The sequence below is a fragment of the Budorcas taxicolor genome, chromosome 13, assembly GCF_023091745.1.
Source record: "Budorcas taxicolor isolate Tak-1 chromosome 13, Takin1.1, whole genome shotgun sequence".
Taxonomy (NCBI): Eukaryota; Metazoa; Chordata; class Mammalia; order Artiodactyla; family Bovidae; genus Budorcas; species Budorcas taxicolor.
The window spans coordinates 56,106,656-56,131,861 of NC_068922.1; positions in this window are offsets into that span (position 1 = coordinate 56,106,656).

Genomic DNA, 25,206 nt, shown 5'->3' on the forward strand with positions numbered 1-25,206 from the left:
ATAAAGCCAGGCTAGGTCCTCAGTGGTGTTCAAGACATATGGAAAAGGAGGTGGTACTGCGGGCCGACAGTGTAGAAAACAAAACGAAACAGTTCATTAGCCGACAGCCTCACCACCTTAATAAGTAACAATGTCTTTGCGTGTTTTAGTCTCTCAAGCAGAACGGAGTCGTATTTTGCTGCCAGCACATCTGTCACACATTTCAGACACCTGCTGCTGTCTTCAGACCAAGAGAGACCCCACGCTCGGAGCCTCTGGCAGCAGCAGATTCCGACGAGAATTTCACGATATTGCCTAGATTTGCTTCCATCTCTGCTGTACGGCACCTGCTATTTATGGCAGCACTGCTGACTTCACACTCAGCTGTGGTGTGAGGTTGTGGCCAAGACCAGATGCTGGGGCTTTGTCTGCCCATTAACATTTGAGAAGCATCTGTCAGAAGCGGGAGTTGGCAAACTTTCTGCAAGTGGCCTGGGAGTAAATATTTAGCTTTGGCGGCCACAGGGCTTCTCGACTCTGCCTGTGGTTTGAGACAGCTATCGACAACACATAAGCTAATGAGCATGGCTTTGCCTGTGCCCCTACAAAACCTAATATTTGGAACAGGTTACTGGCCAGCTTTGTTCCATGGGCTGTAGTTTGCTGGTCCCTGGTCTAAAGTAAAATAAACCTATTTCATTTGTTTAATGTGAAATTTTCAGAAGAAAATGTTGAGCAAATAGTAGCTCAGAAAGTCTTAGCCATCCAGTAGGATGCTGTGAATGTCTCACAATGGGGTCTTCAGGGGGTTAAAAAAAATCCATCTTGTCAGGAGTGTAGATTTCCCTGGGGTAAACGCACCCACCTGTTTTCAAGCTAGGAACAAATAGCAGCAAACATAGAAATGGAAACTTGCTCCTTGGAATAAAATCTATGGCAAACCTAGAGAGCAGATTAAAAAGCAGAGATAGCACTTTGCCAACAAAGGTCTGTGTAGTCAAAGTTATGGTTTTTCCAGTAGTCATGTACAGATGTGAGAGTTGGACCATAAAGAAGGCTGAGTGCTGAAGAATGTATGCTTTCGAATTATGGTGCTGTACTCTTGAGAGTGCTTTGGACTGCAAAGAGATCAAACCAGTCAATCCTAAAGGAAATAAACCTTGAATATTCATTGGAAGGACTGATGCTGAAGCTGAAGTTCCAATACTTTGGCCACCTGATGCTACCAGTCAACTAATTGGAAAAGACTCTGATGCTAGCAAAGGTTGAGGGCAGGAAAGGAAGGGGATGACAGAGGATGAGATGGTTGGATGGCATCATCAACTCAATGGACATGAGTTTGAAAAAACTCTGGGAGATAATGAAGGACAGGGAAGCCTGATGTGCTGCAGTCCATGGGGTCGCAAAGAGACAGACACAACTTGGTGACTGAACAACAACATTTGAAACTGTCCTGGGCTTGAGGAGTTGCTCCAGGGAACATGTCGCCCACACCTCGCTCTCTTGGCATTTATTTTTGTTCTAAAAATCCCCTGCCAATCTTTTCTTTAACGGAGATGGGTCTTCTTGCTTTCTCTCCCCTCCTCATTTTGCTCTAGGAGGCTTGGCTCTGGTGGCTGTTACTTTGTTGGGAAGGCAAGAAAAAGGTTAATTAGCTTTTGTGACCCGAGAATGCTCAGGGAAGATGTCAACTGATCCACTAATTGCCCCTCAAAGCTTGATACAGTTGGAAGGGCAAGGTCTGGGAGGCGAGATGGGAGGTGACTGGGCTCCCAGCGTAGTAGGCATGGCGTTGGCAGGATGCTGCCTCCCCAGCAGTCCAGTGACACCTCCTTCACGTGGATCCTATCCCCCGGTGGCCCCCAGTCCCCCAGGCTAGCCCAGGACTCTGCTGGGGGCCAAGACTCCCCACAGTCATAGAACATACTCTCAAACCTATACAAGTCACATTCAGCTTCCTGAGTGTCACCCACACAGCTCTCCACTGGGCATGGGAAGTCCAGGCTGAGACCTGAGGTGCGCCCATCCCCAACCTTCTAAACACCAAGCCCCTGAGCCAGCCACCTTGCTCAGGAGTTGGTTGGAAACGCAGGATCCCCGGCTGCACCCAGACCCACTGAGTCAGTATCTCTGAGTGGAGGGGGCTCGGGTATTCTTTGTAATCTGGGTGCATGCCGGAGTTTAGGAGCCCTGCTCAGCACACGCTGCTCCCAGACTGCTTAAAGCTCAGTGGAAGATAAACCACCCCTGGCTCCCCGAGAGAACTGTCACCAGGATGCAACTGGATCGAAGACGAGGTCTCCATTGCCTTCTCTTTTTGTAAATCGGTACTTCTCAGTGATTCCCTTTTGCAGTTCCGAAAGTTCCGGAAGAGTTTCTTCCTAACCAGGCTTGGACGGGTGTTCCCTGGACTAGCTCTCTGTGTAGAATATTCTTAACTACAAATGCACAGCGGCAGTCACACACACACTCTGTCACAGCAGGCACCCCTGTCCGCATGGCTCTCCCTCCCACCACCCGACGCCCTGTCATCATCTCCCCTTGGAGGACTCCCCTCCTGCCCCAGTAAAGCCTCAGGAGCTGCCTTGCACGCCCTCTGCCCGCTTCTGCTGAGGGTTTCAGCTTGCCACTATGTTTGCCTCCGTCAGGACTGTGAGCTGAGCTTTCTTTTCAAAACTATGTGAAATTACCAAACGCAGACTCCAGGATGGCTCTCTAAGCCCACGCTGCCAAAGACTTCACAGAGTCAGCAGCTAAAAGGGAGGTGACCTCTGACATCATGTCCTGACTGGAGATGCCATCGGAGCCTGGATTGTGACCGTGGGGAGGGAGGGAGGCTTGATTCAGGTGTGGCTTGTCTGGGGCAGGCACAGCCGTGGAAGCAGGGGCCCCCTAGGGTGAGGGGCTGGAGAATGGGGAGGGGATGTCCCTTTTCCTTGAACTGTAGATGAACAGGACTGGAGGCCGGCCCACTGTGAGCCTCTCACTTATACAGCCTTCCTTCCATGACCTGGAAGATCCCAGTCATGAGCTTTTCAACCTCATTCGGTTCAGGCCACCAACCAACTGTTCTGCCCTGAAGTCCCTCCTTGGGACTTCCGGTGTTCGCCTCCCATCAGATGGTTGGAAGGACTTTGGTATCTCTGGGACGTGTTCCTTGAGGGCTTGGTGGCAGCTTTGTGCCACTGCCAGCCTCCCTGGAGCTTCTGGCCCCACCAGCTGCCTCGCCAGCTCCCCCAACACTCCAGTGTCCAGGACCAGAGAGTGCATCCATCATGAGGTGAGCTTGCCCATGGTGCCCAACACCCCATAGACAGCAGAGGAGAAAGAAGGCTTGCAACACAGAGAGCCAGACAAGAGATGATAGAAAATTCTTCCTAATACAAAAAAGTTACTCTAAGAAGAGGACTCAGGTCTCGTCAGCAGTCAGTCAAAACGCACGTTGTCCCAGAATTCATGCTTCATACATGCAAGTGCCAACACTCCGTTCATTTTCCTGATGGGGTGACAGAGATTTCATCAGAAGTCTTGTGTCTACAGAGCAAAAGCTCATACAAGGCGACAGTGAGTGTGTCTGGGTGTCAATCTGCATGCTGTGAGCCGTCACCTAACCATAATGAAAAAATAAAACACTTTTACCCGACCCCACTAGGCGAGACATGGATAATCTTTCTATTCTCCCTGTGGAAACAATGCCACAACATCTCTGTCGCACGAAGAGGTAAAAAGTATGCATCAGGAAAATGTATTGTATCACCAGGAAGCCAATTAATAAAAATACTCAGTAATTGTACACATTTTTGAATTTTTTGAAATACGTCATCTTTTTAGCATTTAAATAAACCCTTTCCTTGGAGAAGGAAATGGCAACCCTCTCCAGTATTCTTATCTGGAGAATCCTATGGACAGAGGAGCCTGCCTGGTGGGCTACAGTCCATAGGGTCACAAAGCATTGGACATGACTGAAGAAACTTCACATACACGCAAGAAACTCTTTGCTAACTCATTTTGTATGTGGGATTTTGTATTCTTTGTAAATTTTAATAAGAGCCCACAGGACCTGGATCTGGAAGGATTCATCTGTCCAATATTTCTTCAGCAGATACTGACTGAATCCCCACCGCAGACATCAGGGGATCAGTAGCAGAGACCAACAGATCCTCTCTCCCCTGGGGTGGACATTCCACTGGAGGGCACAGGTGGTCAACCCATAAACAACACCCAGGGAAGCTCCAGCTCTGGCCAAACCGTGAAGGGGATGAACATAACTGGATGGGGTGCGGGGAGGGCTACTCTACACAAGACGGTCAGAGGAAGCCTCTGAAGAGGTGAGCTTGGGCAGAAAGGAGAATGGTGGGAAGGGATCACATGGGTGAGGAGCAGTGGAGGGACATTTTGGGAGCAGCACCTGCAAAGGTCCTGAGGTTGGAGGGAGGGAAGAGTTTCCATGGTCCCAGAAGAGAAGGAGGACCCGTGGGTGAGGCAGATGGCAGCAAGGGCTGGATCAGGGAGTTGAGCTCACGTGCTCTGCCGAGAGCCACCAGCCGCGCTCACAGGCAACCTGACCTTGATGAAGGGGGTGCCTGCTTCCGTGTCCTCCTCTGGCAGATTCCCCAGTCCTGCCTCAGCCTGGTCTAATTACACACACACACACCCTTCTTGATCGTCATCCCAGAATTCCTGTGTAGACCCGGTGCTGAGCGCTGAGGCCTGCCGAAGTGCAAGGAAGAGCCTTTCAATTAAACATCTTTCACCACAAATGGGAGACAGGGCCCTTTAATGTTGACTCCAGCTGGTGCAGTGAAAGGAGCAGCAGGCAGGAACGCGTGATGGTTTGGACACTTCCTCCAAACATCAAAGCCAAGAGGATTCTTTTTCAACTTGGAGACACCAGTCCTTCTCCCAATACAGTGGGCCAATGAAAACTGCGGTGTTCCCTCCTCCAGAGAGTGAGAGAATCAGCCCCTTAGTATGCATGTTTACACTGAGGGATGTCATACTCTCTTTGTAAACAGGGGCCCAGGTCCTTTGCTGGTCTGGTCTTCAGAGAATAGGAGCAGTGACCGTTCTCACTGGAAAGTCCAATTATTGGGAGGGGCCAGGAGATTTATATGGAATTTTTGTTTTCCCAGCAGCTTGAGTGTGAAGGCATGAACACCTGTAGAGGCTGTGCCCTGAATATCTCAGGATGTGGGCAAGCGTCATCCAAACAGCCCGCCATCTGCATAGTGGGGGATGTCACCCTCAGGCCCACTCCCAAGGTGTGGGGTCCCCCTTCAAAGAGGGGAGCTGGTTTCCCCTTATAACATGGTTGTGACCCTGGAGGAGAACAATGGGCTAACCGTGGCCTGACAGAGGCTGGCACAAAGAACACTGGGAGGGGAGGCCCCCACGCTGCCTGGCTGCAGTTTCTGCCCACCTCACCCTCCCCTGGACCCTCGGGGTATGTCTGCTGCAGCATGAGGTGCAAGGGCTTCAAGACCTTCTGTCCCACAGACCTTGAACTCTACTAAGATGGGAGCCACGTAATGCCTGATCCTGCGTGGTTTCATGTGTCCCCAGTAGACACACACACACACGGTACCTGGCACATGGCAGGAAGGAAGTAACTAGTGAGTGACCACCCTGAGCCAGGACCCCAGCTCCTAGACACAGAAAGGCACACGGGGTGCTGTGGATCGAAGATCAAGCCCTGGTGTCTGCACCACAGGCCCAGAATGACTGCTGCCCATGACCCATCTGACAGTTCCCACCTGGAGCACACAAGCACCCACTCCCCCCCCAGGCAGCTGACTAGTGACGCTTCAAGCCTCAACTCCCAGTGCACACACCAAAGGCACAGACACATGAGTCAAATGCCCAGTCCCAGTGCCGGTCTCCAGGCCCGTCGCGGCTAGCAACACAACATTTGTGGGGACAAACAGAGCTTATCAAAGTGCAAGGCCCACTGGACTGAGGGTGCGGAGACGCAGGTGTGGGTGGGTGTGGACCTACAGGATGGCTGGTCCAAGCTGGCAGAGTGAGAAGGCTGCCCACCCACAGGCATCCACACTGAGTCACAGGCCCCAGCCTATCCTTCAGGTAGGAACCCATTGTATTTATTGGTCCTGACAGAGCATATTGTCATCCATTGATCCAGCCCTTGCAGTCAGAATCTATCAAGAATAATGCCCGAGCACTCCTGTTCCCAAGACACTGCCTGGTCTATAGGCTGGACACACTCACACAGAGAACAATATCCAAGCTGAGACCCGACGCCAGGTGGACATGCAGGGCCCTCCGGTGGGCGGCCAGGGAACGCGTACAAAGGCCCTGGGGTGTACGGGTTGGAGGGGCAGGCCCTTGGTCTACCGAAAGACCTGGTAAAGACAGTGTGGCTACGGCACCAGGTGGGAGTGAGCAAGGGGGACACAGGTGAGGGGTGTGCTGTGGCCGAGGCTCCAGAGGCCATGCACACAGATGTCACTCAGTAGGTGCCCAGCTTTGACAGGACACCTAGGGAATAAAAAGGGAAGGCACTTGAGGTGCTTTTCAAGCTTTCCACAAAAGTCATGTTTACCTCAGTCCTGGTTCAGGCTTGATCAGGAATGGGGAGCTGGGTGTGCAGACCTGAGTGGTGGGCTGCTTCATGGTTCAGTGGCCAGCCTCTCAGTGTCAGCTCAGGATTCCCTTCCTGAGTCATTCACCAAACTCCACCCTGATGCCTGACCACCTTTTATCCTGACCTGCTGCCCCCAGGAGAGCAAATGCATAGCCATTTTCAAGAGCCCAGCTCATGACCCCGAGCCCCTGCAGACCTGATGGCTGCTCCTCTCCCAAAGCACCCGAGTCCAGTCGAGGCTGGAGAGGGAGCGGCAATCATCTGGTATGCAGAAGATTCCAGAACTGCCTGTGGATCTTTCCCCTTCTAGGATTTTTACCTTAGAAATTCATCATTCTCTTCTTCCCTTTTGGGTGACAGACAGTTATTTCATGTACTGCTGAGAAGATAATTCCGAATTCTGTTTATTCTAATGCGGTTCAAAAAGTCTGTGACTAGCATTTGAAAATAGCTCTGGGCATGAAGTCCTGACAGCCAGAAAGCTTCTGGAGTTGGTTTCTCACCATCTCCCAGGCTGCCAGCCGCCCCGCAGTCTGTCTGTCTGCATCTGCAGGAGAGACAGCTCCTCTGTCTCAGGCACCCTTGTGGGATCTGGAGGTGGCGGGGCGGGGGGAGCTCCCTGGGCTGCTTCTTTCCAACCCATAGTCTTGGTGAAGCTTTGTGCAGAAGGGGCGCAGCAGCAAGAGGGCTGCCACAGGGCAGGAGCCAGACCAGTGCCCTGTCCTCTTGATGCTTTCAGTCTGCGCGGGGAAGACCGGATGTTGGAGAGAGAACGTCACCATCACCACGGTGATGGCTCACATCTGGGCAGTCCTTTGACTCATTTCACTCAGAAGCTGCAGGGGATCTAGGCAGAAGGAGGCTGTAGAGAAGGGTGTGTGAGCAGAACATGGGAGTGGGAGGCCACTGGAGGTGTGAGCATGGGGCAGGTGTCAGGGGGAGAACAAGGCAGGGCTGGAAACACCACAGCCTGTGAGCCAAGTTGGGTGGATGCACTGGGCATGGAGGCGAGGCCTGGGAAACACCAGCCATAAGATCAGTGTCCACACGGCCTCCCCGATGCCTCCCGGACACGTGGGCAGCTGAACAGGTGAGCCGAGATTCTCATGCCTGGCACCAGGCCCAGTGGGGTTGGCCCCACCCACTCCTCCAGCTTCATTTCTTGTTATTTCCCCTTACTCCGTGACTCCCAGCCACGAGGACCTTCTTCCAGGCCCTGGAATTCTAAGCTCCCTCCTGCAAGAAGGCCCTTCCTCATGCTCTCCCTCTTTCTCTCCACTCTCAGAGCAATCATCACCTCTTTCAAGAAGGCTTCCCTGTTCTTTCAAGACCAGCTCAAAACATCCCATCATTTGCTCTCACAGCACCAGGAGGCCCTGCCCCTCCATGGTGCTCATTTATTCACACTGAAAGTTTACACAAAGGCATATAATTTAAGGGGGCTTCCCAGGTAGCTCAGCTGGTCAAGAATCTGCCTGCATATGTGGGACCCCAGTTCTATTCCTGGGTCAGGAAATTCCTCTGGAGAAGCGATAGGCTACCTACTCCAGTAGTCTCAGGCTTCCCTGGGGGCTCAGATGGTAAAGAATCTGCCTGCAATGTGGCAGACCTAGGTTTGATCCCTGGCTTGGGAAGATCCTCTGGAGAAGGGTATAGCAACAGACTCCAGTAGGCTTGCCTGGAGAATCCTCATGGACTGAGGAGCCTGGTGGGCTACAGTCCTTGGGGTTGCAAAGAGTCGGCCACAACTGAGTGACTAAGCACAGCACAGCAGCATGCAATTTAAACAACTGTTTTCTGTCCTCTCCATTACATCTCAGGTCCTTGAAGGCAGGCAGGGGCTGCCATTAATTCTGTTTAAACTGGAATCTATATATGAAGAGTGAAATCAACATTTTTTTAATGGACAAATATGTAAACAAAAGAATAGTCTAAAAGAATGCTGCCAAGACTCAGACCACCTCTCCCAGGGATGTGTTTCCTCTGGACTCTAATGGGGTGGCTGGGACATGGCAAACCGCCTTAAATCATCCTACAAAAATATCCATAATCCCAGTTTTCAGGAATTCAGGCCTCTACTGATTTCATTTAGAATAATGTTGTTGAATTTGGGAAAACTACGCCAAACACTTCAGCACTGTATCCATGAACCATCAGGTAATACAGTATTTAGACTGAGTGAACTTGCCTTGTAAACAGCTCTGAATGTGAAAAACCAACATCAAAATACAGAGAGTTTGGGCGTTCCCCACTCCCTGAGCACACCCTTCATCACAACCTCCTGGAAAGGCTTCCCTGGTGCCAGAGGTCAGACACTTAGATCACAACTCCAAAGCTCCATCCCCAGCTGATGCCATTGCTCCACACTGACCACCAGGTATGTGCCTCTTGCCTGACTACATAGGCAGACAGCTCTGAGAAAGGGCTCTTCAGCCAGTGCCGACCCTGCTCTGTGTGTGACACTCCAGGATCCTGGCTAAACATCAGGAACCTAATTACCTTCCCCAAGTCTGCTATGAGCCTGGAGTCACACATGTCCTCTGGAAAGTGAAAAAATGAAAGTGTTAGTCACTTAAGTCCTGTCCAACTCTTTGTGACCCCATGGACTGTGTAGCCCAGGCTCCTCCATCCATGGGATTCTCCAGGCAAGAATACTGGAGTAAGTGGTCATTCCCCTCTCTAGGGGATTTTCCGGATCGAACCTGGGTCTTCTGCATTGCTGCGGATTCTTTACCATCTGAGCCACCAGGCTGTTTTCTAGAGCTCCGGCCAAATAAGCTCCTCTGGGAAGCCAAAGCCTGTCCAAGTGCTCAGCCTGGACCCAGGTCTGCTGTGCAAAGATGGACTATGTGAAACATTAACACATCTCCAAAGTGCTGGTGACTGACAGGGCCATGGAAACATCCAGAACAGGATACAGTCCAGGAGTGTGAATCAAAGAGGCTGTAGACGGAGTCACCACACTGCTTCTGAGAAACACACACTGGAGGCCAAAAGGAAAGGCGTCTGGGCCTGAAAAGCATGAGCTAGGCCGTAGGACCCCTTTCCCTCCCTCCTGGGTCTCCATTCAGCTCAGGAGGGCGAGTCTGTTGGACTCAACTTGCAACCCGTGCTGGAAAGCAGGACAGAATGTCTCCAATCGCAGGAGACAATCTCCCCAAAGAACCTGAGATGCCACTGGCCAGGGAGGTGGGATAGGTGCTAGAAGGACGAAAAATAACTATCCACTAGTGAAATCATAGCAAACCAATTCTTGCCCAAAGTTCTGTCAAAACACTCCTTTTCTAGCAAGTCTCAAAGGGATCTTGATACAGGATTACCGAATAATATTGAAGCAACAAGTTCCTATCTGTTCATATTTCTCCCATTTCAAATTTAATTAAAGTTTCAAAAAAGACAAGACTCAACTGGGCGTATGTGTGTAGAGGCGTGGCTGTTTTCTCAGAGGAAATCTAGAAAATTCTATCTAGAGTCTAGCGGCAGGGGAAACATCCCTGATTAAGACTGGAAACTCAGATGTTGTTTAAAACAAAGACAGAGAGAAAGAAGACAGTCATATTTGGCCACATAAATTTTGAAAACTTTTATATGGCAAAATGTCTCTTAAATCATATCCCTTATGACTATACAGTGGAAGTAAGAAATAGATTTAAGGGACTAGACTGATACTATGGATGGAGGTTCGTGACATTGTACAGGAGACAGGAATCAAGACCATCCCCAAGAAAAAGAAATACAAAAAAGCAAAATGGCTGTCGGAGGAGGCCTTAAAAATAGCTGTGAAAAGAAGGGAAGTGAAAAGCAAAGGAGAAAAGGAAATATATACCCATTTGAATGCAGAGTTCCAAAGAATAGCAAGGAGAGATAAGAAAGAATTCCTCAGCAATCAATGCAAAGAAATAGAGGAAATCAACAGAATGGGAAAGACTAGAGATCTCTTCAAGAAAATTAGAGATACCAAGGGAACATTTCATGCAAAGATGGGCTCAATAAAGGACAGAAATGGTAGGGACCTAACAGAAGATGTTAAGAGGTGGCAAGAATACACAGAAGAACTGTACAGAAAAGATCTTCACAATACAGATAATCATGATGCTGTGATCATTCACCTAGAGCCAGACATGCTGGAATGTGAAGTCAAGTGGGCCTCAGGAAGTATCACTACGAACAAAGGTAGTGGAGGTGGTGGAATTCCAGTTGAGCTGTTTCAATCCTGAAAGATGATGCTGTGAAAGTGCTGCACTCAATATGCCAGCCAGTTTGGAAAACTCAGCAGTGGCCACAGGACTGGAAAAGGTCAGTTTTCATTCCAATTCCAAAGAAAGGCAATGCCAAAGAATGCTCAAACTACCACACAATTGCATACATTTCACACACTAGTAAAGTGATGCTTAAAATTCTCCAAACCAGGCTTCAGCAATACATGAACCAAGAACTTCCAGATGTTCAGACTGGTTTTAAAATAGGCAGAGGAACAAGAGATCAAATTGCCAACATTTGATGGATCATCGAAAAAGCAAGAGAGTTCCAGAAAAACATCTATTTCTGCTTTATTGACTATGCCAAAGCCTTTGACTGTGTGGATCACAATAAACTGTGGAAAATTCTTTAGGAGATGGGAATACCAGACCACTTGACCTGCCTCTTGAGAAACCTGTAGGGAGGTCAGGAAGCAACAGTTAGAACTGGACATGAACTGATTCAAATGTATTCTTTTTAATGGCTGAGTAATACTCCATTGTGTATATGTACCATAGCTTTCTTATCCATTCATCTGCTGATGGACATCTAGGTTGTTTCCATGTCCTAGCTATTAAGAGACACAGATGTATAGAATGGACTTTTGGACTCTGAGGGAGAGGGTGGGATGATCTGGGAGAATGGCACTGAAACATGTATACTATCATGTAAGAAACGAATCGCCAGTCTATGTTCGATACAGGATACAGGATGCTTGGGGCTGGTGCACAGGGATGATCCAGAGTGATGATATGGGGTGGGAGGTGGGAGGGGGGTTCAGGATTGGGAACTCATGTACACCCATGGCGGATTCATGTCAATGTATGGCAAAACCAATACAGTATTGCAAAGTAAAATGAAGTAAAAATAAAAATTAAAAAAAAATTAAGAACTGGACATGAAACAAAAGACTGATTCCAAATAGGAAAAGGAGTGCTTCAAGGCTATATATTGTCACCCTGCTTATTTAACTTACACTCAGAGTACATCATGAGAAACGCTGGCTGGAGAAAGCACAAGCTGGAATCAGGATTGCCGGGAGAAATATTAATAACCTCAGATATGCAGATGACACCACCCTTTTGGCAGAAAGTGAAGAGGAACTAAAAAGCCTCTTGATGAAAGTAAAAGAGGAGAGTGAAAAAGTTGACTTGAAGCTCAACATTCAGAAAACAAACATCATGGCATCTGGTCCCATCACTTCATGGGAAATAGATGGGGAAACAGTGGAAACAGTGGCTGACTTTATTTTTGGGGGCTCCAAAATCACTGCAGATGGTGACTGCAGCCATGAAATTAAAAGATGCTTACTCCTTGGAAGAAAAGTTATGACCAACTTAGACAGCATATTGAAAAGCAGAGACATTACTTTGCCAACAAAGGTCCACCTAGTCAAGGCTATGGTTTTTCCAGTAGTCATGTATGGATGTGACAGTTGGACTATAAAGAAAGCTGAGCACAGAAGAACTGATGCATTTGAGCTGTGGTGTTGGAGAAGACTCTTGAGAGTCCCTTGGACTGCAAGGAAATCCAACCAGTCCATCCTAAAGGAGATCAGTCCCGGGTGTTCATTGGAAGGACTGATGTTGAAGCTGAAACTCCAATACTTTTGGCCGCCTGATGTGAAGAGCTGACTCATTTGAAAAGACCCTGATGCTGGGAAAGATTGAGGGCAGGAGGAGAAAGGGATGACAGAGGATAAAATGGTTGGATGGCATCACTGACTCAATGGACATGGGTTTGGGTGGATTCTGGGAGTTGGTGATGGACAGGGAGGCCTGGTGTGCTGCGGTTCATGGGGTCGCAAAGAGTCGGACATGACTGAGTGACTGAACTGAACCGAAAATGTCTCCACAAAGATGTCAATAGATAAATGAAGGATTTGTAAAATATAAATATTCATGGGGCTTCCCTGATGGCTCAGTGGTGAAGAGTCCACCGGCCAATGCTGGAGGCACAGGTTTGATCCCTGATCTGGGGGATCCCACATGCTTCAGAACAATTAAGCCCACTCCCCGCAACTACTAAGTCCATGCTCTAGAGTGCGGGAGCCACAACTACGGAAGCCCTCACAGCCTCAGCCCTTGCTCTACACGAGAATCCACCACATGAGAAGCCCACACACCACAACGAGAGAGTAGCTCCCCATCCGCGCAACTAGAGAAACAGCCCATGAGGCAAAGAACACCCAGCACGGCCAAAAATAAGCATATACGTTTGCAACACAGATGATAGGCCATGGGTTAAGAGTTAAAACAGACATAGCCCTCTTACAGAAATGACAAGAAGGACTTTTCAAACAAGTCCAAGTAAGTCCAAACTAACCTGATATTTAGGAACTAAACAAAAACGATCTGAATAGGTCATTCTCAAGAGTATAGCCCAATGGCCAACAAACATATGAAAAAAATTCTCCAACTCACTAGTCATCAGAAAATGCAAATTAAAGTCACATTAGCTATTGCTTGACACTCCTCAAAATACCAATAGTTTAATGGAGTAATAGCACCAAGAGCTGATAGAGACATGAGGAAGAGAGAGGTCCAGCTGCTCCAGTGGCTGGTGGAAGACCCGATGCCTCCCTGTCATGGCGAGAGTGTTGCAGCTGTTGGGTCCAGAAGAGCAGAAATGTGACTGGGGTCTCTGCCCTTCCCTTCTACTTCACACCAGTGTGGATTAAACATCTTTTAACCTTGTTCATTAGTGTAAAATCTTCTTTTTGATGCTTTAGAACTACGGTGCTGGAGAAGACTCTTGAGAGTCACTTGGACAGCAAGGAGATCAAATCAGTCAACCTAAAGGAAATCAACCCTGAATGTTTGCTGGAAGGACTGATGTTAAAGCTGAAGCTCCAATACTTTGGCTACCTGATGTGAAGAGCCAACTCATTGGAAAAGACCCTGATGCTGGGAAAGATTGAGGGCAGGAGGAGAAGGGGGTGACAGAGGATGCGATGTTTGGATGGCATCACCAGCTCAATGGACGTGAGTTTGAGCAAACTCCAGGAGATAGTGAAGGACAGGGAAACCCGGCATGCTGCAGCCCATGGGATCACAAAGAGTCAGACACAGCAATGATGGAACAACAACAATCTCCACCAGTCAGTTCTCCACATGGGTCCCATTTCCATCTTTCCCTCCCACACAGCCCCATCATGGGGAGGAAAAAGACCTCAGCATGCCCACTCCCCATCTCCCTGTAATTGTGCCTGCTTTCCTGAAACATATGCACATCCAATCATCACAACCACAGCCTGGAAGGTGAGTACCTTCATTATCTCTACTTCCCCTATGAGGCTGGGTGGAACAAGGCAGCCTGCCCAGATATGCACAGGAAGGATAACTCTTACACAAGGCACAGTGACTGGTATGTACTAGCCTCACTAATAATATTTGTTGAGTGAAAGCAGGGATGGAAGAAGGGAAGAAAGGAGGATTCAGAACAAGAACCTGCAGCGACATCAATTTTCCTGCTCAAAACCGAAGACATAGTCAACTCAGAAAACCCATACCTGCCAGAACATTAGTCAGATGCATAACTCAGCACATAACTTATCTGCAGGTCATAAAAGTTAGGGGGCATCTCCTTCCATGTTTGAATTTCACGCATAAAATTTGCACATGTAATAACCCCTGTCAGATGCTCACAGGTGATGGGCTTATAGCTCTTATCTGTCTGGTGAGCACAGCAGGTCACTTCCCCAGGTTACTGGTCAGAAAACTGTCCAACTTCAGGACAAGCATTCTACTCATCCCTTCCTATCCTTCATCACTGAGTAGTAAAAAAGTTTCCTTGGGGCTACCGCACAGCCTCTCTGATAAACTGACTCCAAGCTTGGGTCCTAATCTGTCCAGGTGTCAGGAGTTAAGGGAGACAGACACCCCCAGGCTGGGAAGTAGTGCTTTGTGCAGGAAGGCAGCTGTGTGTTGCTTTATGATTCCCTGCCAAAGGCACTTGAGAAAGGAAGATGCTTACAAAGGGCGAAGCTTCTCCTGATGAGACCTACAATCCCAGGGTGCAGGCACCACTCACGCACCATGGCTGACAGCTGATCCCGAAGTGGGAAGAGAGAGCACCCTGGACCTCTAGCGGATTGCTCCAAGATCTTCGGGAATAAGACAGTGTCAGAGAAGAAAATTTCTCTCTTGATCAAAACCCTGGTGAGGCAAATACAGTATACCCCACGTCTGATGCCAGGAGCTGGGAGCCTGTACACAAACCACACCCTCTCCCATCCAGACAGAACACAGTGTTCATGGAGGTGAGATCTGAGATCCAAAACCCAGATTCAGATCCTGGCTCCACTGCCTTCTCAATCTGGCACATTATTTAACCTCTCTGAGCCTCAGTTTCTTCATCTTTTTTTTTTTTTGTATTTTTTATTAAATAAATTTATTTATTTTAATTGGAGGTATATGGAAAAACCAATTTCTTCATCTTTAATCTAGAAATTGTCATTGTTCAGTTGCTAAGTTGTGTCCAACTCTGATCCCATGGACTGCACCATGACAGGCTTCCCTGTCCTTCACCATCTCCCAGAGCTTACTCAAACTCATGTCCATTGAATGGGTGATGCCATCCAACATCTCATTGTCTGTCTCCCCCTTCTCTCTCTGCCCTCAAACTCCTCACAGAGCAAAATTAAATGAGAAATTAATTACAAATGTGAACTCACTGCCACTATTGTACTGGCATCAACTTATTTGATATACACAGCAATGTGTATTGTTCCTTTTTAATTGTTTCTCAATTCTTCCGATAAAGAAAAATATCTCTATTTCATGATAATGGGTCTTTGACACCTCGATTTACCCATTTATCTTTTCAATAAAGGAAACAGATCTTGGGCTCTGATTCTCTGATAATTAATGACATCTAGCTAAAATGTATTCACTCTATATTGTATCCATTTTTTTCTGTTATCTCGTATTAATACAAATGGTACTAGTTTTCCTTCCATCTATAGTCCTGGTTCCCTCAAAAATAAATTTATTTCAATTTAAAAGTTAACCAAGTTAGCTTAAATGTGTATTTCTACGTGAAAGAAATCAAGTTGGTTCCCCTGATCAGACATTCTGGGGAAGTACAGAACTATGGAAGCAGTAAAAAAATACATTGGTAGCTGGGGTTTAGGGGAAGGACAAGAGATGGACAGATGAAACACAGGATTTTTAGGGCAGTGAAAATACTCTGTATGACAGAATAATGATGGATATATGTTGTTATATATTTGTCCCAGACCCAGAGAATGTACAACATCAAGAGAGAGCCCTCAGGTCAGCTCTGGAGTTTGGGTGATGATGACATGTCGATGTAGGTTCATCTGTGATAACAAATACACTGTCTGGTGGGGATGCAAATAATGGGAGAGGCTGTGGGGTGGGAACTCTGAGTCTATGGAAAGCCTCTGTACCTTCCTCTCAATTTTGCTGTGAATCTAAACTATTCTCACAAATAAAGTATATAAAGTCAACTCAGGAGAAAATAAGTGAATAATAATAGAAGTGATTTAGAAATGGAAAAATCATGAAGGTGGAGTGTGGTGCCAAGTATATTCCACCAAAACCACCGAGGAAGGAAGGCAATGGCCGAGGTTGGGAAGACGCTTCCACTGTGAACCATCTGGGACCCAGTGCGTGGGTGTGGGGGTAGTGGGCAGGGGAAGAGGACCTCCCACCAGAACCAGGGTCCTGCATGGGATAGAGGCCCTGCTGACTCCTGATACTATAGCAACTGGGTACATAGACAGTCCTAGTCTCCCACTGGGGTGGTCAGAGCTGGCCTGGCAAGCCCACTGCAGCGTGCTGGGGGAGGCAGCCCGGGGCCAGGCAGGGCCCCGCACCAACTCTTCCAGTAACAACCAGGGGCATCTGAGTTCTCGGCCCTGAACCCCTTTTCCCACCTCAACCTGCAGAGGGGACTCCGCCTGCTCACTGACCTCGGAGCAGCACTGCTGAGCCCTTGTCCTTGGGCCTAGAAAATGGGACCAGGAACAGCACCATCACCCCCCTGTGCTCTGCTCAGGGCAAGGAGAGCAGGAGGATTCATGACATCTGACCCTTCACTGCTCTCAGGAACTCACACGCAGATGCTCTTAACCCTCCTGGAGACACGCACCAGGCAAACACCCACCGCCTAAAACCACAGGAGCAACACCTTCGCCCTTGCCTAGTTCAGATAAAATGGCACCCATGGTGCCTCTCAGGCATCCCTAAGGATGGAGGGTGAGGATGTGAAAAGTCACTGGCTCATCCCCTGCAATCACCTTTCCTGCTTCTGCACTTTCCCAAAGAAAACTGTATGGCCCTTTATACAAAGTAAAGAGTGACATACATTTCACAAAGAAAATACACATGTAGGCATAGAGTCAACGGAGAAATAGAAACAGAAGAGAGATGTGACTAGATTGCAAAGGGCTAAGAGGAATTTAATTTTTTAATACTATCAGAATAACTCTGGCTCCTCCATCTCTGCTTCACTTTGATTAACTTTTCCAGGACAAATATATGGAAATAACCCACCCCAGGCCCTGCTTAGCCTATTCATTTTTCTGTGCAGACTGTTGCATAGGTTTCACCAGGTCAGATTCATAATTATATCTCCTTAGGTGGGAGTCTCTGCTGTGGCTGCACATGCATTTATCAAGCAACACAATGTTATTTATTTCAACTACCATTTGGGTTTTGGTTTTTGGTTTGTTTTTTTTTTTCAGCACAATTTTTATCTGGAATGAAATCCCCCTACTGTTCATTCTGGAGGGGGACCTCAAGAAAGTTAGTTACTGAAGAGAAAGAGGATGAGGAACCTGGCGACTCTCTAGATCATTTCCTCCAAAAATGTGTTTCAAGGCAAGCAGAACCAAACAGAGAGGCAGGGTGACACTCAGCAGCACCTTTTACTAAGGGCAGTGGGTGGAGGGGCCAGAACCACCATGTGTGGCCACTCTCTGCAGAGACCCTCCCCCATCCCTGGCCTAACAGGAAAGGGAAGGGTGAGAACTTGAGACAGGGTGCATTCATACTCTCATCATCAAGGCTCTGTCACTAATTTTTTGGTCTATTTTTTCCTTCTCTCTTCACACTCTGGAAACTGCAGGGGCAGAGAAACCTGGCTGTTAGTTTTCAATATAATTGGACTTAATTGCAGTGTGTGTAGGGCTTCCCTGGTGGCTCAGACAGTAAAGAATGTGCCTGCAATGCAGGAGACCTGGGTTCAATCCCTGGGTCAGGAAAATCCCCTGGAGAAGGAAATGGCAACTCACTCCAGTATTCTTGCCTGGAGAATGCCTTAAACAGAGGAGCCTGGTGGGCTACAGTCCAAGGGGTCGCAAAGAGCTGGATGCAACTAAGTGACTAACCATGGGAACGAGCAGTGTACATCATACCCTCCTCCTCAGCATGGGACCACTGTTTGGGTGGAGAGACTGGGAACTTTGTCAATATGCTTTCTCTCCGGGGAAGGGGTATACGTTTGAAGGGCTGAATAATGGATACAAAAGACTAGACCATTTTACGAATGATTCTGGCCAGGGATTGGCTTTTTCTTCCTTCTTTCCTGGATAATGTGGCGGTTTTAAATAACACTAGGCAGCCCCATGACAAAGTTGTCATTTCCAGCCACATCCTCCATTCAGCTGTGAACAGTTATGCCATCGACATGGATTTAACAATGGTTCATATTTGTCACCATCAAAATGGAGAGCGGAAACAGCAGTGCTCAAAGACGTGTGTGTGTCTCGGTTGTTCCGATCAGATATCTCTGGTGCTTTCAAACCTCCCCACCCCCACGCAGGAATGGGGCGCACGTGGGGGTGGCTGCAGAGGGAAGCCCTGCAGGGACCTTTGTGAAGACGGACAGCAAGACACAGCATCACACGGATTGTTCTGGAGACATGGTATTGGGAAACTCTCAGTACAACTGAATTCATTGCATGCCAGAAGCCAGTCTGGTCCACCCTCAATGGCTAGCCCAGAGCCTGGTATACAGTAGATGCTCAATTAATATGGCTAAATGAATGAAACAATCAATAACCAATCACCTGGCCCTCTGGCTTAATGCTCAGATTCAAAGGAAATGAGACACACAAACGTCACACAGGAGTCTGACCAGACTAAACATAAAGGAAACCAGACATCATCTTGATACATCCATAAATTCCCTGGTGCAACAATCCATAGGCCTTCATCCTGAACAAAACTCTGCTGCAAGGCTGATGTTTGCTGCAGATAGAGGAGAGGCCCACAGACAGAGTACCAGATCATTCTAATATTTAGAAGTCTGGGTGATGACAAGGAGCTGATGACAAAAAAAGAAACATCTTAGAAGAACTAGCCATAGAGCTAGAAGAAAACTAAGAGGAAATAATGTCCCCAAAGCCAAGTCAAGAGAGGTTTCAAGAAGGAGAAAGTAATATTTAATGCCCAATGCAACTGAGAGTAGCTCCTTAGCTTTAGCAGTGCATAGATCATGAAGATGGTGATGAAACCCCTTTACATGGAGGGGTCAGAATGAAAGCATAATCTCAGAGGCCCCTGAGGGGCTGGGAGGGGAGAAAACAGAGGTAATGAAAACTGACATTGTTTCCATGCATTTTTTTAAAGGGATGTAGAGAAATAGGACAGTGACTGAAGGGGAAGGGTTTTCTGGTATTTGTCTGAGAGAGAACATTATTAACATATTTGCATGGGTAGAGGAAATGCGATGCTGAGTAACATAAAAGAGAAGCTCCTGGAGAGACATGTGTGAGAAGGTGAGAGGGGCTGGCTCTCGTGGACAGATGGGGAGGTTGGCAGTGGCAGGAGAAAGGCTGAGGCTGGAGACCAGAGGGTTTTGGTGGATGTACATGGCGATGGGGAAGTACAAGAAGTTTCCTTGGAGTGTTTCTGTTTTCTGAGTGAAAGAGGGAACAAGGTCAAGAGCTGGGAATGGATACAGTGAAGGAGGGGTGGGTGACTTGAGAATCACAAAAGGTGTGAAGCAGTTACCACGGAGAGTGGATGAGTGGGCAGACCACAGAAGCAATATAGGACTGATGGGCAGAAAGAAAGACATCTGTGGTCCTGCATTAAAAAAAATAAATACAGAGCATGGACCAAGTGGTGGTGTCTATTGGTTTGTATTCTGTTTGTTTAGACACATTCACCTGCCTGGGCACAGCAAGAAGAGATGGGCTGGTTTTCACCCAGCTGGGCTTTGCCATGCAAATGCAGCCAAGAGAAGGGAAACAGCCGAGAGTGCATGTAAGGGCAAGATCCTCTGCAACACTGTGGAATCCAAGGGAGGTAAGAAGAGACGTGATGATGCAGAAGCTGAAGAGAAACCAAGAAATGACGATCAGGAGATGAAATTGACGAGCCGTGGGAGCCCATGTGGGTAGTATAAAACCCCACACCCTGACAACCAACTCTGAGGACATGGGTAAGGTTTTCATCTCTTCATGCCTGTTTCCTCATCTGTCCAATGGGAGTAAAGACACCCTCCCCACAGGGTACAAGGAGGATCACATGAGATAAGAAACAAAGTCTGCAGCTCCACGCTGGGGCCCACGAAACTAGTAAGAGCTTTGCTGTTGTTTAATCGCTAGGCCTTGTCCAACTGTATGTGACCCCATGGACCATAGCCCACCAGGCTCCTCTCTCCATGAGATTTCCCAGGCAAGAATACTGGAGTGGGTTGCCATTTCCTTCTCCAGGGGATCTTCCCAATCCAGGGATTGAACCTGGTTCTCCTGCATTGCAGGCAGACTCTTTACCAGTGAGCCACCAGAGAAGCCCTGTACCTACAGGTTCCACGTCTGAGGATTCAACCAAAGGTGGTTTCAAAATATTTGGGAAAAAATAATTACAGAAGGTTCAAAAAAGCAAAGCTTGAATTTGCCGAACTCTGGCAATGAGTCACCCTCTCAGTATACTAGGGTTTCCAAACACAGATTCAACTGAGGATAGAAATTTTCACCTGAGGCTGATTAAATCCACAGATGAGATGTGAATTCCCCAAGTACAGAGGGCAGATTGTGCATTATTGAAAAGCATCTGAATACACATGGACCCACACAGCTCAAGAGCATACTGTTCAACGGTCAACTGTATTTTCACAGTATTTAGATTGTTCTTACAAGTACTTACATGGTTTTAGATTGTCACCCTGCTTATTTAACTTATACGCAGAGTACATCATGAGAAATACTGGGCTGGAAGAAGCACAAGCTGGAATCAAGATTGCCGGGAGAAATATCAATAACCTCAGATATGCAGATGACACCACCCTTATGGCAGAAAGTGATGAGGAACTAGAAAGCCTCTTGATGAAAGTGAAAGAGGAGAGTGAAAAAGTTGGCTTAAAGCTCAACATTCAGAGAACAAACATCATAGCATCTGGTCCCATCACTTCATGGGAAATAGATGGGGAAACAGTGGAAACAGTGTCAGACATTATTTTTTTGGGTTCCAAAATCACTGCAGATGGTGACTGCAGCCATAAAATTAAAAGATGCTTACTCCTTGGAAGAAAAGTTATGACCAACCTAGATAGCATATTGAAAGCAGAGACATTACTTTGCCAGCAAAGGTCCATCTAGTCAAGCCTATGGTTTTTCCAGTGATCATGTATGGATGTGAGAGTTGGACTGTGAAGAAGGCTGAGCGCCGAAAAATTGATGCTTTTGAACTTGGTGTTGGAGAAGACTCTTGAGAGTCCCTTGGACTGCAAGGAGATCCAACCAGTCCATTCTGAAGGAGATCAGCCCTGGGTGTTCTTTGGAGGGAATGATGCTAAAACTGAAGCTCCAGCACTTTGGCCACCTCATGCGAAGTTGACTCATTGGAAAAGGCCCTGATGCTGGGAGGGATTGGAGGCAGGAGGAGAAGGGGACGACAGAGGATGAGATGGCTGGATGGCATCACCAACTAGATGAACGTGAGTTTGAGTGAACTCCGGGAGTTGGTGATGGACAGGAAGGCCTGGCATGATGCGATTCATGGGGTCGCACCACCCAAGAGTCGGACACGACTGAGCGACTGAACTGAACTGAACTGAACTGAGGTATTAAAAGTCATCAGAGATGATTTAAGGTATATGGGAGAATGTGTGTAGGTTACATGCAAATGCTAAATCTTTTTATATAAGGGACATGAGCATCCTCAGATTTGGGAATCCTCAGGGAGCAAGTCCCCTGAGGGATGACCATACTTAGCTAACAGTTTTGAATGAATGTCTGTTGAATAATTTTCCAATGGTATCAAGTGATGTGGAAATAAAAGAAAAGAGGAAGACCCCACTTCCTGTACCTTTCAATTCCAGGGTGGACTTCCGGGCCTGTGGTCCTATGAGGGGGAAACCATCATCGACACCTCCCTGCTGAGTGAACTGTGATCCCCCTTGGTCCTCAGGGAGCCTGGCCATCCTGGGGATCCTGCAGGCTGTTTCCCAGACTCAGGTGCTCTCACAAAGGCAAGTCAAAGTCACCCAGAGGAGGAGAAACAAGCAACTTTAAAATGCATCCCATCATCTGGGTCTATATCTCTAAATTAAGTTTCAATGACTTGCTGGGAAAATGTGTTCCTTTATGTGTTTCCATAAATCGCTCATTTCCATGCTATATGTTTCTTTTTTATTATAGAAGGAGCTTAAAAAAAACGTTAAATAATCTCCATGGGCTATATTTTACCTTTTAAAAGATTCTGCCTTCTAACTAGACACCAGGTAAGACAGGTTCTGCAAGTTAAACACATGGAGGGTCTATCTGAGTCCAGGTGGCCCCTCCACTCACAGGACATGGCATTTTCACACCAAGAGGCCAGCTGACAATCATCCTAGGGGCTTTGAGGACTGACAGGCAGGTAACTGCTGCTTATACTTCATCTTCTGTCTGCACTTCCTTTTTCTCTCTCAGGAAGTGAGTTTTCAGGATTATTTTTAAAAACAGACTGAGAGGAAAGTCATTCCTGGAGTTACCCTCTAAGGAACACAGAGAGAAATACAGATATATACACATAGAACATCTCTCCAGGTGGCGCTAGTAGTAAAGCACCCATCTGCCAATGCAGGAGACATAAAAGAGACGGGTTCAGTCCATGGGTCGGGAAGATCCCCTAGAGAAGGAATTGGCAACCCACTCCAGGATTCTTGCCTGGAGAGTCCCCTGGACAGAGGAACCTGGCAGGCTGCAGTCCATGGGATTGCAAAGAGTCGGACTTGACTGAGCAGTCATGTGCACACACACACACACACAATTTCTTAAAGGAGTAAATAAACACTCTTTCTGGACACTCCCTCTTCTCTGAATAATAATAACAATTAAAATCCAAGTGCTTCATGCTTGGGATGAACCGGGCACCACCAAGAACTTTCCATGCCATGTTCAGTCCTCAAACAGCCCCGTGGGAGAGACGCTACGATTGTTGCCTCCAGACTGCAGACAACAGACCTGGACCCCAGAGTGATCTGAGCCTCCCGTGAGCTCTATGGGGAACCTGGTCCCTCGACCATGATACCTACCCAGCAGATATCTTCTTATTCGACAAAAGCATAAGGATCAAACAGTGAATTTTAAAAGTCACACAAAGTAGAAAATCATTAACGTGATACATGCCTTAAACACTTGGACATAAAACATGTAGACAGATGTTCAATTACATATTTGCTGACTTTTGGGGAAAACAATCCCCCTTCGCTTTTAGATTTGGGGCTTTGCAGCCATGATGTCATTTCTGGCTTACTTAACTAGGTGTGAGAACTCACAAGCAATCTGCAGCAACAGCACGTTCAGGCATTGTTAGAATTGGGACTTTTTTCCCTTCAATCCGTTCTTGCTGTCTCACAGAAACATTTTAAGGGAAGATTTTAGTACCTTGCCTTTTTTGAGTCTTTCCAAAAATTCAACTGTTTTCATAAAAACAACAGCCTTCTTCCTGTTTGCACTCAGATGGCATTGTTTTGTGTACCAGTTAATTACATGGTATAATTGCACCAGCTAGTGGGGCTAACCAACATACTTGTGAACTAGAAATGACTCAGTGAGTGTATAACTCACAGCCTGGGGGAGCATGTGAGGGTAGGGAGCAGTCGTGAGGTGGGTCTTCCTGAAGAGTCTGTGATACTAGAAATCGGCTGATGGAAGCAGGTGAGGGGGTCACTTCTTCCCCAATCGATCTCATATGCCAGGCTGTAAGTGGCTTAAAGACAGTACTATTCTCCTAATGTGAGGTGGGCAGGTGGTGAACAAACGGGATGGGAGGCAGCTCAAGCAGGCAGACTCCAGGGTTGATGAGGTCTGGAGGGCAGGAGACTTGGGTGAGAAGGTGGTGAATGAGGTGGCTGAGGACCAATGCCCAATTTAGAGCGCCAGCAGTAACTCAGGAGCCCAGCCCTTCCATCCTGGTCCTCTGGCAAGCGAGCTGTCTGCACGTGATCAGTTCAGTGAATGTAAGGGCTCAGAGGACAGGGAGACTCAGCTGTGCTCAAACAGCCTAACAAACATCATATCCATCCATTCAGTGCTCAGAGCATCTCCGAGAGAGACCATGGATGAGGAGCTCAGTGGACCCACCTGCCTGGGCTCCACCTGCAACCCCCATGAGGGAAGGTAGCCGGTAGCTCTGAGGTTAGAGATGGCACAAGTGCTCTGGCTGGGGCTTCAGAGCCGAGCTCCACAGGAGGGAAAGCATGTGACACTTTTGGAACATCTGCTCTGAGCAAACAAAGAAGCAGACGCCAAGAGACAAGCTCTCCCCAGGATGGTGGGGTCCAAGGCAAGGAGCTCCCACAGGCAGTGATGCTGGATAAGAATGGGGCCCCCATACCCACTTCCGTCACCCAACTATGCCTGCTCTCCTTTCTCATGAGTCCAGTTTAACCAAAGGGCCAGAGGGTCCCTCCCCTAGGAAACAATCACTACTAACATGATAGCAACAGCTAACACTCCTGGACCTCTCACTGGTGCCAGGCATTTTTCTAAGTACTTTGAACAAATGATCACTCAGTCATTCCAAGGCTGAGCAGTGAGCCCTCAAAACATGTTCACATCCTGGAACCTGTGAACATCACCTTGTTTGGGGAAGGGTCTCTGCAGGCATAGTTATGCTAAGGGTCTTCATGGATTACCTGGGTGGGTCCTGCGTTCAGCGGTGAGTGGCATTATAGAAGATGGGAGAGAAGATGCAGACGTGCATAGGAGGTGATGTGAAGATGAGGCCAAGAAGGAGTGATACCAGAGCCTGGAGCCTCCAGAAACCAGAAGAGGCAGGAAGGGTCCTTTCCTGGAGCAGCAGAGGGAGCATGACTCTGCGGACAACCTCGGTTTTGAACCTCCACCTCCAGAACTGTGAGAGAAGAAGCAGTGATTGCGTTAAGTCATCAGATTTGTGGTAACTGTTATATCAGCCACAACA